This window comes from Miscanthus floridulus, chromosome 14 (assembly GCF_019320115.1).
Source record: "Miscanthus floridulus cultivar M001 chromosome 14, ASM1932011v1, whole genome shotgun sequence".
Taxonomy (NCBI): Eukaryota; Viridiplantae; Streptophyta; class Magnoliopsida; order Poales; family Poaceae; genus Miscanthus; species Miscanthus floridulus.
In genome coordinates this window covers 26851825-26860184 of record NC_089593.1, presented here as the reverse complement: position 1 = coordinate 26860184, position 8360 = coordinate 26851825, and positions in this window count along the sequence as shown.

The following is an 8360-nucleotide window of genomic DNA, read 5'->3' as shown; positions in this document are numbered from 1 at the left end:
TTGTATTTTTTAGATGACATTAGCAACATGCAAAAACGTGTGGAGAGGGGAGTGAATATTCATGGGCTGGTCAGATCGTTCACCAGATTATTTCTGGGTGAACGTTCACTGGAATGGAATTGTGGTTCCTTTTTCTCCATCTAAGTTCTTGGGGAAAATGAAAATCCACTGATTTTAGTTCATCATTTTCTATGTTTCTCGTTGGAGTTTTTTGCGTTGCCTTTTTGGGCGACGGTTTCTGGTCTGTTTGGTGCGGCCCTGGTGTGCTCGGGAGCAAAAACAAGAACATTGTTTCAATTCAAGGTTATTATTGTACGGTTCGCGTGGCCAACGTTTCTCAACTTTGACCACCGTCCTCCAACCGTACATGAATAACGCATTGTATGCAGCTAATTGTTCAGAAGTCAATCAAAGGCGGCAATTTCCTTGTATTTCCTTGTCTTCTTCATTTTCTGGTTCTTGTACACTTTACTACTTACAGGCACTTAGCTTAATTATGCAAATAGGCGCCTTCCGTCTGTTCAAATAGCTGGTTGTTGATAGCAAAATATGGACAAAACAGATCATTGACCCTAGAATTTCTAGCAGAAACAGGCAAACCAGCTAAGCTGATTTTGGGACTTAGTCAAAATGAATAATTGGCTTCAGCATTGTGTTCCACTCATCGAGACAATCGAAAAACATATATGGATCATCCAATTTAAAGTCTGGATGAATAAAATATCATTTTGAGGAGCTAATAAGTAGAAACCGGCTAAGCCGGTTTTGTAAACTTCCTTATGGACTTCACCTTAGTGTTTCTCTCGTCGACCGATGGAAAAACATATATAGAATGTTTGATTCAGAGTTCAGATGAAAAAATTACACTCTCGGGAAGATTTCACCCCAAACCAGTTTTGGCAGCCAACTCGGAATTGAATTGGATTTCAATGCGTTTTGTAAGGGATCTCGATCCTTTGTGGGATAAAAGCAACTCCTCCTTATGAATATAAGGATATCACAACCGATTGGGCTAACCCAACTACATAATCGATATAAACACAAAAGCAATCTAATTCTCATACCTGCCTTTTGCACTAATCTCTTCCAATCTTCATGTTGTTGTTACTCGCTTGATCCAACGACTAAGGATAGCTCTGACGACTCCTTTTGCTAGTATACCCGAAAACTAGTCATTTTCGTCACATAAGCATGATAGTTACTCTTTGCTGGTTTACATGTAAATCTAGCCGCCCTTCACCACGAAAGCGTGATAATTACTACCTAGGGGGTTTGTGGGCAAAACCCAGAAATACCGGCTAGTCTGATTTTGGCAGAATTGCACTGTCTTAATCCATTTGCGATCCAAGCGGTCAAGCTTCTTATGGTGTTTGATCGATCTTCGTATCAAAACTTGTATTAATTATTTCCGTTAGTCATAATACCCTATGCTAATTACTAGTAGTATATATGTAGTGATAACTTGAAAAATCTATGTAGGAATTGACTGTGACCGGCCACTTCAACAGTTTGCGATCCAAGCGATCTAGTTCCATATGGAGTTATGGTGTTTGATCAATCTTTATATCAAAACTTGTATTAATTATTCCCATTAGTCATAACACACTATGCTAATTACTAGTAGTATATTCGTAGTGACAACTGGAAAAAATTTGTGAAGGAATGGACGGTGGCCGTCCACTTCTACGGTCAATAGTTTCTGGCACTACTATAGAAATCTTTTGTGAGGCGGTCGTTTTAGTTTTCCAGAGGGGGGCAAAGCAACCGCCTTCGTCGAAAGGCCTCAGTTATTCGTTCTTTATCGAGACGGTCAAAATACCCGCCTGCAAAAAACAAATAAAAAAAGAAAAAAGCCCACAGCCCAAACTAGGCCTGGATTTGGGCCTCATGCCGCCGGATAGAGCCTGGATCTAGGAGGAGCCGCTGCTGCTGTCGCTAGATGCGCTCGATGGAGCCCGCATGGAGCCCCTCGCGCGCCGCTCGAGGGAGGAGGCCGCAGGCTCACCGGAGGTGGCCGCGCGCGTGAGATCCGCCCAGTTCGCCGGCCTCGGGGCGCGCCGCTCGCCAGATCTGCCTAGGTTCTGGCCTCAGGGCACGCCGCTCGTCGGAGGAGGCCGCCCTCTCGTTGGATCCGCCCAGGTAGCCGGCCTAGGGGCATATCGTTCGTCGGAGGAGGCCACCCGCTTGCTGGATCCGATCCGCTTGGGTCGCTGGCCTCGGGGCGTGCCGCTCGCCGGAGTAGGGGGCCGCCCACTGCTCGCACTCAGGAGACGCAGCCCGTGGGGGAGAGGGAGGGGCACTGCCGCTTGTGGGGGAGAGGGAGGGGCGTTGTCACCTATGGGGGAGAGGGAGAGGGAGGGGCGCCGCCGCCTATGGGGCAGAAGGAGAGGGAGGGATGCCGCCACCTGTGGGGGAGAGAAAGAGGAGACGAGCGAATGAACTGAGAAGAAACCCTAAGTCTGGCTTATATACGAGCCCGGTACAAGGATAGATATAGGCTTTGCCTGGGCTCGGAGCTGGTCTAGTATCTTCAGAGATGGGCCTTATAATGTGCTCACATCTGAAAATGGATTTACAGAGGCGGATGCCTTAAGACGACCGCCTCCAAAAATAGACCATTTTTTTAGGCGATTGTCTTAAAACAACAGTCTCCGTAAATCTATTTTCGGAGATAGTCATTTTCTGACCGTTTCCGTAAATAAAACGACCAATTTCGTAAATCGATTTTACGAAACGGTCTTTTTTGTGCCTTGGTAAATAAAATGACCGTCTCTATTAATCGTCGGGTATTTTATGAGGCGGTTGGATTTTAAGACCGTTTCGATTAATGTTTGGACAGTGGCTCGTTTTATTTCCGAACAATCATTGCCTTATAAAATCATTTTTTTAGTAGTATCGATCGGCTATCTGATTTCTTGGCCTATGGTCTTACGCTGTACCCGACAAGTGACGTGTGAGAGACGACGACGATACAGGTTCGTAACTATGGCCTTGTTTAGTTTTTTTTTTCTAAAGTTTACTCCTATCACATCGAATGTTTGGACACATACATAGAGTATTAAATATAGATTAAAAATAACTAATTGCACAGTTTGTGACTATTTCGAGAGACGAATCTTTTAAGCCTAATTAGTCCATGATTTGATAAGATGGTGCTACAGTAACACATGTGATAATGACTGATTAATTAGGCTTAATAATTTTATCTCGCAGATTCCTGATGGATTCTATAATTTATTTTTTTTTATTAGTATCCGAACACTCCATACGACAACCCCATATGACATTCGATGTGACACCCCGAACTTTACACCCTAAATTTCAACAAGGCCTATATCACCGTGTTAGCTCCCACGTCCGGCCTCGAACTGTCCGTTGGCCCATGTACATGACTTTGCCAACTCCGACGATAGTCTTTGTACTTGTACCTATACAGTTGACCAATATCTATCTATCGGCCTGTTCGCTGGTTGGTTTCTGGGCTGGTTTGGACTGGCTGGTGCTGGTTTGTTGTGAGAGGAAAACACTGTTGGCTGGTTGGTTTGTGCTGGCTGAAACCAACAAGCGAACAGGCCGATAGATTTTTCTCTATCGGTGTATTCACATGCATACTTGTATGAGTGTAACAAATCATTATCCAATGATAAAAGTAGAGTAAATTAGAGGGGATACACATACCTTCGGAGCATAGACATATCTCGTGGAGGTGCATATATATAGTATAATTTGGACTTCACCATTGTGTTTCTTTCATCGAGATGATCGAAAAACATATATAGATCGAATGTCCAATTTGGAATTTGAATGAAACCATTACACTCTCGGGAAGATTTCACTTCGCAGAAACTGGCTAAGCTGGTTTTGGAAGCCCAACTCAGAATTGAGTTTGATTTTGATGCATTTTCCAAGGGATCTGGACCCTTTGCGGGATAAGACCAAACCCTCCTTATAAACAGGGGATCACGGTCGATTGAGGTAACCTAACCACATAATCGACACGGACACAAAACCAATATACTCTCTACCTCTTTTTTTTGCCCTAATCTCTTCCAATGTTCATATTGCTGTTCATTGCTTGATCCGACAAACAAGGATGACATCCTAGGTTTGCTAGCTCTGGCATCCTTGCCCGACACGGTCTCTTGGGAAGAGCTTCGATGACCCCTTTGCTGGTTTGTCCGAAAACTAGTCGTACTTCCTCACGTAAGCACGATAGTTATCCTTTGTTGGTTTGCTTCTAAATCTAGCCGATCTTCACCACGAAAGCGTGATAATTACTGCCTCGGGTGTTCCTAGGCGATTCGCGAGAAAACAGACTAGGACAACAATTCTCGAAACCAGCTAGGCCGGTTTTGGTAGAGTTGCGTCGTCTCGATCCGTTTGCGATCCGAGCGGTGTTTGGCAGATCTCTATGTCAACACTAGTATTAATTGTTCCCATTAGTCATAACACCCTATGATAATTACTAGTAGTATGTATTGATAACTAGAAAGCCTACATCAAATCTGTGTAGGAATCGACGGTGGCTGGCCACTCCAGCGGTCAACAGTTTCTGGATTGGCTATCTGATTTCTGGGCCTCTGGTCTGGTCTTATGCTGTACCTGATGAGTGATGAGTGTAAGAGACGACGATGCATGTTAGTAACTGTCACCGTGTTAAGCTTCCACGTTCGGCGTCGATCTGTCCTAACGTATCGAGGGCCCACGTGACTTTGCCAAAAAACCCCGACGATGCATAGGGAGTTGACCAATATCTATCTTGTCATATTTTTCCTCCGGCGTGTTCACATGCATACTTGTATCTGTAACAAATCATCATCTAGTGACGAAGCTAGAGTAAATTTGAGAGGTATACATGCCTTATAGGTGCATAGACATATCTCTTCAATGTGTATATATAGTGAAATTTTAATCAAATTCAATGTTTTCCTTTTCCTTTTCTTTTTTTGGGGGTGTGTGTGTGCGCGCGCGCATGTGTTGCATTTGCACCAGCTGCCCAGAACTTACCTTCGCCCCTGTGGTCACCTATATATGAAGATTTAGTGGTAGGGTTCTTACATAACTAATGACGAACTATAGCAGGCTAAAATAACCAAATTGTATGTAAGCACAAATAGTGGTGCCCGCACTATATCTAGCAATCCTTATATTGCATTGACCTTGCAACGAGTCATTAATCTAGTGTGCATGTTAAAAACCAAAAGGCCTCGGTTCTTTTGTAAAAAGATAAAAGTGTGATTTTTTGTCACCGCTTTTGATAAACAATTAATGTACAAATATCTTGGTGTATACATGATTAGCTTAGGATTTTTTTTTTCTGAACAAACAACATGCGAGGTGTGTTTCTAGTGATATAGAAGACACAAAATACAAATTATAACCCTAGAAGATGAACACCCAAAAAAGAAACAAACAACTAACAACACGCCGTGTGCAGGCAACTACATTACACACAAGGCCTCTGCATTTCCAACAATGCCAAGTCACACACACCACTAAACGTATGAATTCTCGGACGCTAGCTTAGGTAAATTGTGCAGACTGCAGAGGGGGAGGAAGAGAGAGAAGGATCCACTCCTCCCTAACATGAACCTACGGTCACCAATACAACGAAAGCATTATGATCGTTGTGGATGCACCGCTATTAAGGTGAAAAGGTGTCCGAAATGAGAAACATTGGCACCTCCCGCCCAATAAACCGAGTCAAGGTTTTTATGTGGAGATCTTCCTGGAGGATGGTGGGTCCTCATCAATGCCGTCCCCAAGGAAGAAATGTGATGCTCACAATTGCAAGCACCGTTATTGTCAATCCCACACAATGCCGAGCTATGCTTTCGTTTGCATACCCACCACACCCTTGTTGCCATAGCAACGACATCCACCATGAAAACCATCACCATCAAGCAGCCAACCTAGCACACAACCGCCAAAACACCATCACAACTACACTAAAAATTTGCACCTAGCCTCAGCCACCAATACGCCACTACATCCACACTAAAATTGCATACAACAAGCTTGACAACCACCACCACACCACCACGCACGGGCTCCTTTGTTGCCAACTGTGCACTCCTCACATAGCCCTAGCCACCACACAGATGTGGCCATCACCCATGACCACCTCGCAGTCACCTTCATGGCCACATGCCATGGTACTAGCCGTGACGGCTTGTTTGTTAGTGTCAACATTTTGAAAAGTATCAATGCACTTGACTATACTTATAAGTAAACTATAAACACAAATGACCTCCATTTCTACAAGAAAGAAACTTGATCCCTGGTTATAGGCTCCCTAGATATTTTGTTAAAAAGAAGTCACAACCATATCCTATATATCCTATACTCTTATAAAGCTAAACCCCACTAGAGATTTCTCTCAACATGCAAGCTATCCACATCAACAATCCACTAGAACTTGCAAGTATAGCCCACTAGAGATTTCTCTCAACATGCAAGCTATCTACATCAACAATCCACTAGAACTTGCAATTATAGCTAACTAGCATATTTAATTATGATAGTTATCTCTTCATCCACTAATATACATTTAGCTGTCCACATTGATGTGTCAAACCATTCACCAAAATTAATTTAAGATAGTTTCATTCATATAACTATAAATATAAATAGTCTAATTTCTTTTTAAATTATCTGGAATCCCCGCAGCAACGCGTGGGGTATTCTCCTAGTTTTACTAACTATAAGTACTTTCATAGCAAAATTAAATAAGCATTTAATAAGTATTTTCAATAGTTATTACATGGTCCAGATAACCAAAATAAACTCTACTAAAAAGCATCACTACATCATATACGTGTGTGTATGTATATATATATATATATATATATATATATATATATATATATATATATATATATATATATATATATATATATATATATAATTAGCCATAGAATTGTTATGGCTAAAAACAAAATAATCTTCGCCAAGAGCCATCTGTTAGCGCACATGCTAGACGAATTTGCCCATAAGAACAAAATATCCTTCTATGTGATAGTAACCTAAAGATTTTGAACAGACATATAGTCAATTCTACTATGACCCTGCAAAGACAAAGGAAAAAGTTAAAACAGAAAGAATTAATAGTTAATTCTGTATATTTGAAAAGTAGTACTATCGAAACTACCATTATCAAATCTGTGAAGCTAGTATATAGGGTTAGGAAAAGGTCACTGTCAATGAAATCTGATCGGTAGTCTACCGAGGGGTATACCCACGGCAGTAGATGAATCGGTGGAGGTGCGTGTGATACGAACCAGATGGTAACAGAGACACAAGACACAAGATTTATACAGGTTTAGGCCGTCAGCTTGACGTAACACACTATATCATGTGCTCTGTTATTTTGTATTGATTGTGTATCAGATTTGATATATCCCATCTAGGAAAATATCTTATTTGGTATTATACAATAAATCACATCTTCATGTAGTCTTGCGGGTGCACGCATTGATCTTGTGGGTTGGGCCACCTTTAGGGCGTGGCCCATGTCTTGTCTTTTGGGTACCGAGGGCCATACCCCCACAGCTAGTCCCCGAGCGTCTTGTATCCTTTGAGCAACGTTGTCTTGAACAAGTCCGAGCAGTTTGACTTGAAGCCGACAGTTTAACCGGTGATCCGAGCGGTAGAAGTCGAAGCCGACCAGTTTAACTGGTGAACTGAGCGGTGAAAGTCGAAGCTGACCGGTTTAACTGGTGACCTGGGCAGTGAAAGTCGAAGCCGACCAGTTAAACTGGTGTCCTGAGCGGTGAAAGTCGAAACCAACCGGTTTAACTGGTACGTAGATCTCGAACTTAGCCAAGTAAGGCTTGCCAGAAGGATGTAAGGGGCTCAAGATAAAATTTTGAAAATTCTCCACCTTAGCGAAGTGTAGCCACTTAGACTCCATTTGCGAGGAATCATCCATGATTTAGTCAATAAGGAGGGTAAATCAAGAAAAGAGCATTACATTCACCGCTAGATGAAGTGTAGCCACTTAGTCCTCGAGCCTGCTGGAAGACAAAGAATAAATCTTGTAGCAGGGTCAAAGAAAATAAATCTGAAAGCTTATTGACATCATCTGACATGTGCATATCAAGACCCAGACGTGCTGCCCAAGATCAGCACCCTAATCCGAATAGCATGGAGCAAGCTGATAGCACACCGATGAGACATAGCAAGATCCGACCGCCAAGGGAGTCCCCAGCTTAGCTGGCGACTCTTGCACGAAGAATCCGAACGCCGAGGAGTCCCTAGCTTAACTGGCAACGCTTGCACGAAGAATCCGAACGCCGAGGAGTCCCCAGCTTAGCTGGCAAGCCCCCAGCATGGCTGACGATGAAGCGACGAACAATCCA